This window comes from Marmota monax, unplaced genomic scaffold, assembly GCF_021218885.2.
Source record: "Marmota monax isolate L192 unplaced genomic scaffold, Marmota_monax_Labrador192_F-V1.1 WCK01_AAM20220418_F8-fsc00237, whole genome shotgun sequence".
NCBI lineage: Eukaryota > Metazoa > Chordata > Mammalia > Rodentia > Sciuridae > Marmota > Marmota monax.
The window spans coordinates 1939273-1945477 of record NW_026694627.1 but is presented as its reverse complement, the minus strand read 5'-3'; positions in this window follow the sequence as shown (position 1 = coordinate 1945477).

The window sequence follows — 6205 nt, the reverse complement described above, 5'->3', positions numbered from 1 at the left end:
GCTCTAATGCCATCCATTTCCCTGTAAATTCTATGATTTTGTCATTTTTTAATGCAGAGTAATACTCCATTGTGTATAAATGCCACATTTTTTTTATCCATTCATCCATTGAAGGGCATCTAGGTTGGTTCCACAGTCTTGCTATTGTGAATTGTGCTGCTATGAACATAGATGTAGCAGTGTCCCTGTAGCATGCTCTTTTTAGGTCTTTAGGGAATAGACCGAGAAGGGGAATAGCTGGGTCAAATGGTGGCTCCATTCCCAGCTTTCCAAGAAATCTCCATACTGCTTTCCAAATTGGCTGCACCAATTTACAGTCCCACCAGCAATGTACAAGTGTACCCTTTTCCCCACATCCTCGCCAGCACTTGTTGTTGTTTGACTTCATAATGGCTGCCAATCTAACTGGAGTGAGATGGTATCTTAGGGTGGTTTTGATTTGCATTTCTCTGACAGCTAGAGATGGTGAGCATTTTTTCATGTACTTGTTGATTGATTGTATGTCCTCCTCTGAGAAGTGTCTGTTCAGGTCCTTGGCCCATTTGTTGATTGGGTTGTTTGTTCTCTTATTGTCTAATTTTTTGAGTTCTTTGTATACTCTGGATATTAGGGCTCTATCTGAAGTGTGAGGAGTAAAGATTTGTTCCCAGGATGTAGGCTCTCTATTTACCTCTCTTATTGTTTCTTTTGCTGAGAAAAAACTTTTTAGTTTGAGTAAGTCCCATTTGTTGATTCTAGTTATTAACTTTTGTGCTATGGGTGTCCTATTGAGGAATTTGGAGCCCGACCCCACAGTATGTAGATCGTAGCCAACTTTTTCTTCTATCAGACGGCGTGTCTCTGATTTGATATCAAGCTCCTTGATCCATTTTGAATTTACTTTTGTGCATGGCGAGAGAAAGGGATTCAGTTTCATTTTGTTGCATATGGATTTCCAGTTTTCCCAGCACCATTTGTTGAAGATGCTATCCTTCCTCCATTGCATGCTTTTAGCCCCTTTATCAAATATAAGGTAGTTGTAGTTTTGTGGATTGGTTTCTGTGTCCTCTATTCTGTACCATTGGTCCACCCGCCTGTTTTGGTACCAGTACCATGCTGTTTTTGTTACTATTGCTCTGTAGTATAGTTTGAAGTCTGGTATCGCTATACCGCCTGATTCACCCTTCCTGCTTAGCATTGTTTTTGCTATTCTGGGTCTTTTGTTTTTCCATATGAATTTCATGATTGCTTTCTCTATTTCTACAAGAAATGCCGTTGGGATTTTGATTGGCATTGCATTAAACCTGTAGAGAACTTTTGGTAATATCGCCATTTTGATGATGTTAGTTCTGCCTATCCATGAACAGGGTATATTTTTCCATCTTCTAAGATCTTCTTCTATTTCTCTCTTTAGGGTTCTGTAGTTTTCATTGTATAAGTCTTTCACCTCTTTTGTTAGGTTGATTCCCAAGTATTTTATTTTTTTTGAAGATATTGTGAATGGAGTGGTTGTCCTCATTTCCATTTCAGAGGATTTGTCGCTGATATACAGGAATGCCTTTGATTTATGCGTGTTGATTTTATATCCTGCCACTTTGCTGAATTCATTTATTAGCTCTAATAGTTTCTTTGTAGACCCTTTTGGGTCTGCTAGGTATAGAATCATGTCATCTGCAAATAGTGATAATTTAAGTTCTTCTTTTCCTATTTTGATGCCTTTAATTTCTTTCGTCTGTCTAATTGCTCTGGCCAGTGTTTCGAGAACTATGTTGAACAGAAGTGGAGAGAGAGGGCATCCCTGTCTTGTTCCAGATTTTAGAGGGAATGCCTTCAATTTTTCTCCATTCAGAATGATGCTAGCCTGAGGCTTAGCATAGATTGCTTTTACAATATTGAGGTATGTTCCTGTTATCCCTAGTTTTTCTAGAGTTTTGAACATAAAGGGATGCTGTACTTTGTCAAATGCTTTTTCCGCATCTATCGAGATGATCATATGATTCTTATTTTTAAGTCTATTGATGTGATGAATAACATTTATTGATTTCCGTATATTGAACCAGCCTTGCATCCCAGGGATGAATCCTACTTGATCATGGTGCACAATTTTTTTGATAAGTTTTTGTATCCGAGTGGCCAGAATTTTATTGAGGATTTTTGCATCTAGGTTCATTAGAGATATTGGTCTGTAGTTTTCTTTCTTTGAAGTGTCTTTGTCTGGTTTAGGTATCAGGGTGATGTTGGCCTCGTAGAATGAATTTGGAAGTTCTCCCTCTTTTTCTATTTCCCGAAGTAGCTTGAAAAGTATTGGTATTAGTTCCTCTTTAAAGGTTTTGTAAAACTCTGCTGTATACCCATCTGGTCCTGGGCTTTTCTTAGTTGGTAGTCTTTTGATGGTTTCTTGTATTTCCTCAATTGATATTGGTCTGTTTAGGTTGTCTATATCCTCCTGACTCAATCTGGGCAGATCATATGACTTAAGAAATTTATCTATGCCTTCACTATCTTCTAATTTATTGGAGTATAAGGATTCAAAATAATTTTTGATTATCTTCTGTATTTCTGAAGTGTCTGTTGTGATATTGCCTCTATCATCCCGTATGTTAGTAATTTGAGTTCTCTCTCTTCTTCTCTGCGCTAACCTCAGGCAGAGCTCTGAATCCCGGTAGGAGTGAGGAAGCCAGGGCTGTGGCATCCCGTGAGCCCATGTGACGACCAACGTCTCCTGGAGTGGCGCCAGTCTCCCCCAGTCTGAAATTGGGAGGTGGGGCCGTGTTCGGGATGTCCTCCCCGCCCCGGGGCCGCGGCCTGTGGCCCCTCTGGGAGGGCTGGAGAGGGGGCGTGGTGCGCGCCCTCGGGATTTATGAGAACCAGACACAGACTTCCTCGGTTGCGACATCTGGGCCTCCTCGAGGCTCCCCATTGTCCCCGCAGTCAGGGTCCAGACACAGCGTCCATCCCTGCCTAGCTCCGGTCACCAAGGGGCGTTCGGAAAGTGTCCACGCCCGGTCTCCCCACCACACAGGGCACCTTTCGGGACGCACAGCCGCGTTCCGGGAGCCAGCACCCCGGGCCCCGGGAGACGCCTCGGGGCGGGCTGGATGCCGGCGCCCGGTCTGAAGCCGGCTGCGCGACCCGCGACCCCGGCCCCAAATGGGACGGAGCCTGGCCAGTTCCCAACCCCTCTGGCCGCTGGCCGCGCGACCTCTGCTCCACCACAGCTAAGGGGAACCTAGCCGGGGTCGCTGAAGCCGCCGCCGCCGCCTGGCTGAGGGCTGGGGGCGCGTCAGGGGCGGGGCCTGCGCGGCGAGAGGCGGGAGGGGGCGGGGCTCGAGGCGGGGGCGGGGCCCGGAGGCGCGCGCCGCGGGGGCGGGGGGCACGACGGGGAGCGGGCGGGGCGCGCGCCGCGCGGGGCTGAGCTCGGAGCGCGCTGGGCTCGGCAGCCCGGGGAGCTGCGCGGGGGCCGCGCCGGGACCGCGAGGAGCGCACGAGCCTTCGAGGCTGTGAACCAGGGAGGAGGAGCCGCCGCCGCCTCCGCCGCCGCTGGCTCCCTCCCGGAGGGAACCAAACCCGCCGCGGACCATGAGCCGCCGGGCCCCGGGAGCCCGGCCGCAGTCGGGGCAGCGCTCCGCCGGCGCCCCGGCCCGCGCGGCCCCAGCTGCACGCCTGTAGGTAAGGCCTGCTGGTCCTCAGTTCCTGGTCCCCTGGTCCCTCACCCGGGCTCTCGGCAGTCCCTGAGGGCGTGCGTGTGTGTGCGCACCGCTGCCCCGGGAAGCGCGGCCGCACGCGCCCTGGTCCGAGCGTGTCGTCTTTGTGTGCGCGGGTGGGAGGGAGGAGGACGGGCGAGCGAGGGATGCGCCCCCGCTGGGATCGGCTCCCGGACCCCCATCCGGGGCCGGGCGGGGAGTGGCGAGAGGGGTCGAAGCGCCTCCGGAGCAGCTGCGCCCTCGCCCCCTCCTCTGACCCGGGCTGGGCGGTGGAGCGAGCGCAGCTGGTCCCCGGAGGCGGGGTCCTTGGAAGTGGGGAGGGGACGCTCAGGTCTCTTTCCCGGGAGGGAGGAAGGGGTGGGTCAACCTAGAAGGAGCACGAGGGCCACGAACTGGAGTGGGGAGAGATCCCATCTAGGCCACAGTTCCAGGCTGGCACGCCCTCCATTCGGCCCAGGCCCTCTTTCCCACGGCCACCATTCCAGACCCGCCCACCCTAGAGTTCCCGGACAGCCCCTGTTAGTGGGAAGGATTGCCGAGGGTGCCCCGGAGTCCGGCGCCTTTAAGAAGGGGCGGGTTCGTGCCCTCCATTCAGGCCCTTCGGCCTCGGCCATTGAGGAACCTGCGGGCAGCGCGAATCAGAGTCGCGCCAGAGCAGCTGCCAGGCCAGGAAGGGATGGGGACCAACCCCGCCCTCAGCAGTCCCCAAAGTAGGGTCTTCAGGGAGAGAAGTCCGCAGTAACCCGGGCCTCTGAGGAGCCACGCAGGGCAGACTGGACAGCCTCGGGAGGGACCGTGAACATGAATAAGCCCGGATCTGTGTTCACACCCGGTCGGTGCTAGGAGAGCTTCCGACCTGGGTTGAACCCGACCTCTTCCCCTGCCTCTTGAGCCAACATCATCTACCCTGCAAAATGAGGATGGTTCTTCCTGCTTCCTGAGGGGTGACAGGCAGGAGTTGCTTCCCTCCAACACAGGGCAGCCTGTACCTCTGGGGGACAGGGGGCCCAAGGCACGGCTTCTGCTACTGCAGGGGTGATCCGAGGCCCTCCTGTTCTGCCCCTGCTAGGTGGGAGGGAACACATGACATCCCCCCAGCCTCCCTGCCCGGTCCAGAAGCCACTGGGCTGGGGGAATGACATAGAACTTTCAGCCTGGGGGCTTTGAATGAGCAGCAGTCCCTCAGTCTAGCTGGGGTCCGGGTTGAGGAGAACTCAGCAGACTTTCCCACTGGGGCTTCCTTCTACTCTTTCTTGTGTGTGCGTTGCTGGGAATTGAACCCAGGACCTCGTGCATGCCAGGCAAGCACTCTACCAGCTGAGCTATATCCCCAGCCCCTCCTTCTACTCCTTCCCTAGAGGTCTCACCCCTGATGCCCCAGAAGCACCATCCTGGGGTGTGAGTGATCACAGGCAAGAGCTGCTGCTGCTGCTGCCACCCATCTGGTCCAGCGGGTCCAGTTACCCAAGGGCTAGTACACATGGTTTTCCTACCCTCATTGTGAAAAATCCACCTACAGTTTCCAAACCCCTCTTTTCTACTTATTGTAGCCCTCCGAGAACTCTAGAACTCACATTTCCAGGTTGGTTCCCTTGAGGATGTCAGATGGGGGTGTCCACCCAGATGGACCCTGGGCCTCCAGGGCGGAGCTTCTGGTCTGGAGCTGACTTGTGTCAGGATAAGGGCATCAGTGCTGTTTCTCAGGTGATGGTCACAACAGCCCTGTGGATTTGGCACTGTTCTCATTCCCGTCTTACAGAGGTGGGGACAAATTTAAGGGAGGTGGAACTTGCCCACAGACCAGGCCTCCTGCCACTTTTCTCTGACAGCCCCGAGGGCACAGGGATTGGGAGCTGGGAACCTGCTGGCTGTGTCCCCACAGGGGTCTGATCCAGGCTTGGGCCTGCCTTCCCTCCTGATGATCCCCACCCCCCATATGGGCCCACGGCGGTGGCCAGAACTCCCGGGCCTGGGGAGGTTTCTCCCCCCTCCCTTGGTTGGGTCATTTTTCTGGCTGTGCTCTCTCCCGGGGGATACAGGTGTGACCTTAACATGAGGTCACAGCCCACACCTGTTTGGGCAGCAAGAGGCAGAGCATCCCGTGTAGGAACTCAAGGTCATCTGGTTCCTCCAGTTGAAGCCGGGTTGGGCTCCAGAACAGGGCCACGCAGGGGCAAATGTAACAGCACTTGGGGGCCACAGTCTGTTGGAGGAAACAAGTCACCAGCCATGTGATGTCATGAGGAGCAAGGTGGGGGGAAAACAGGATCAAGGGGCAGACGTTCTGGGCCTCCAGACTGCCAGCTACCAAGGCAGAGCAATGGGAGTAGGCAGGGTGACACGGGCTGGATGCTGAGACTCGAGCAGAGGACAGGCAGGGTTGGAGGGAGAGGGGGTGTAGAACTGCCATGTGCTGAGTTTGAGGCTCCCTGAGATCAGCCAGGCTGGGAGCTGAGGAGCTCAGAGAAGGTCCCTGGGACCCTTAATCAGCACCTGAAGTGCCCAGAGTTCTAGGCTGCTCA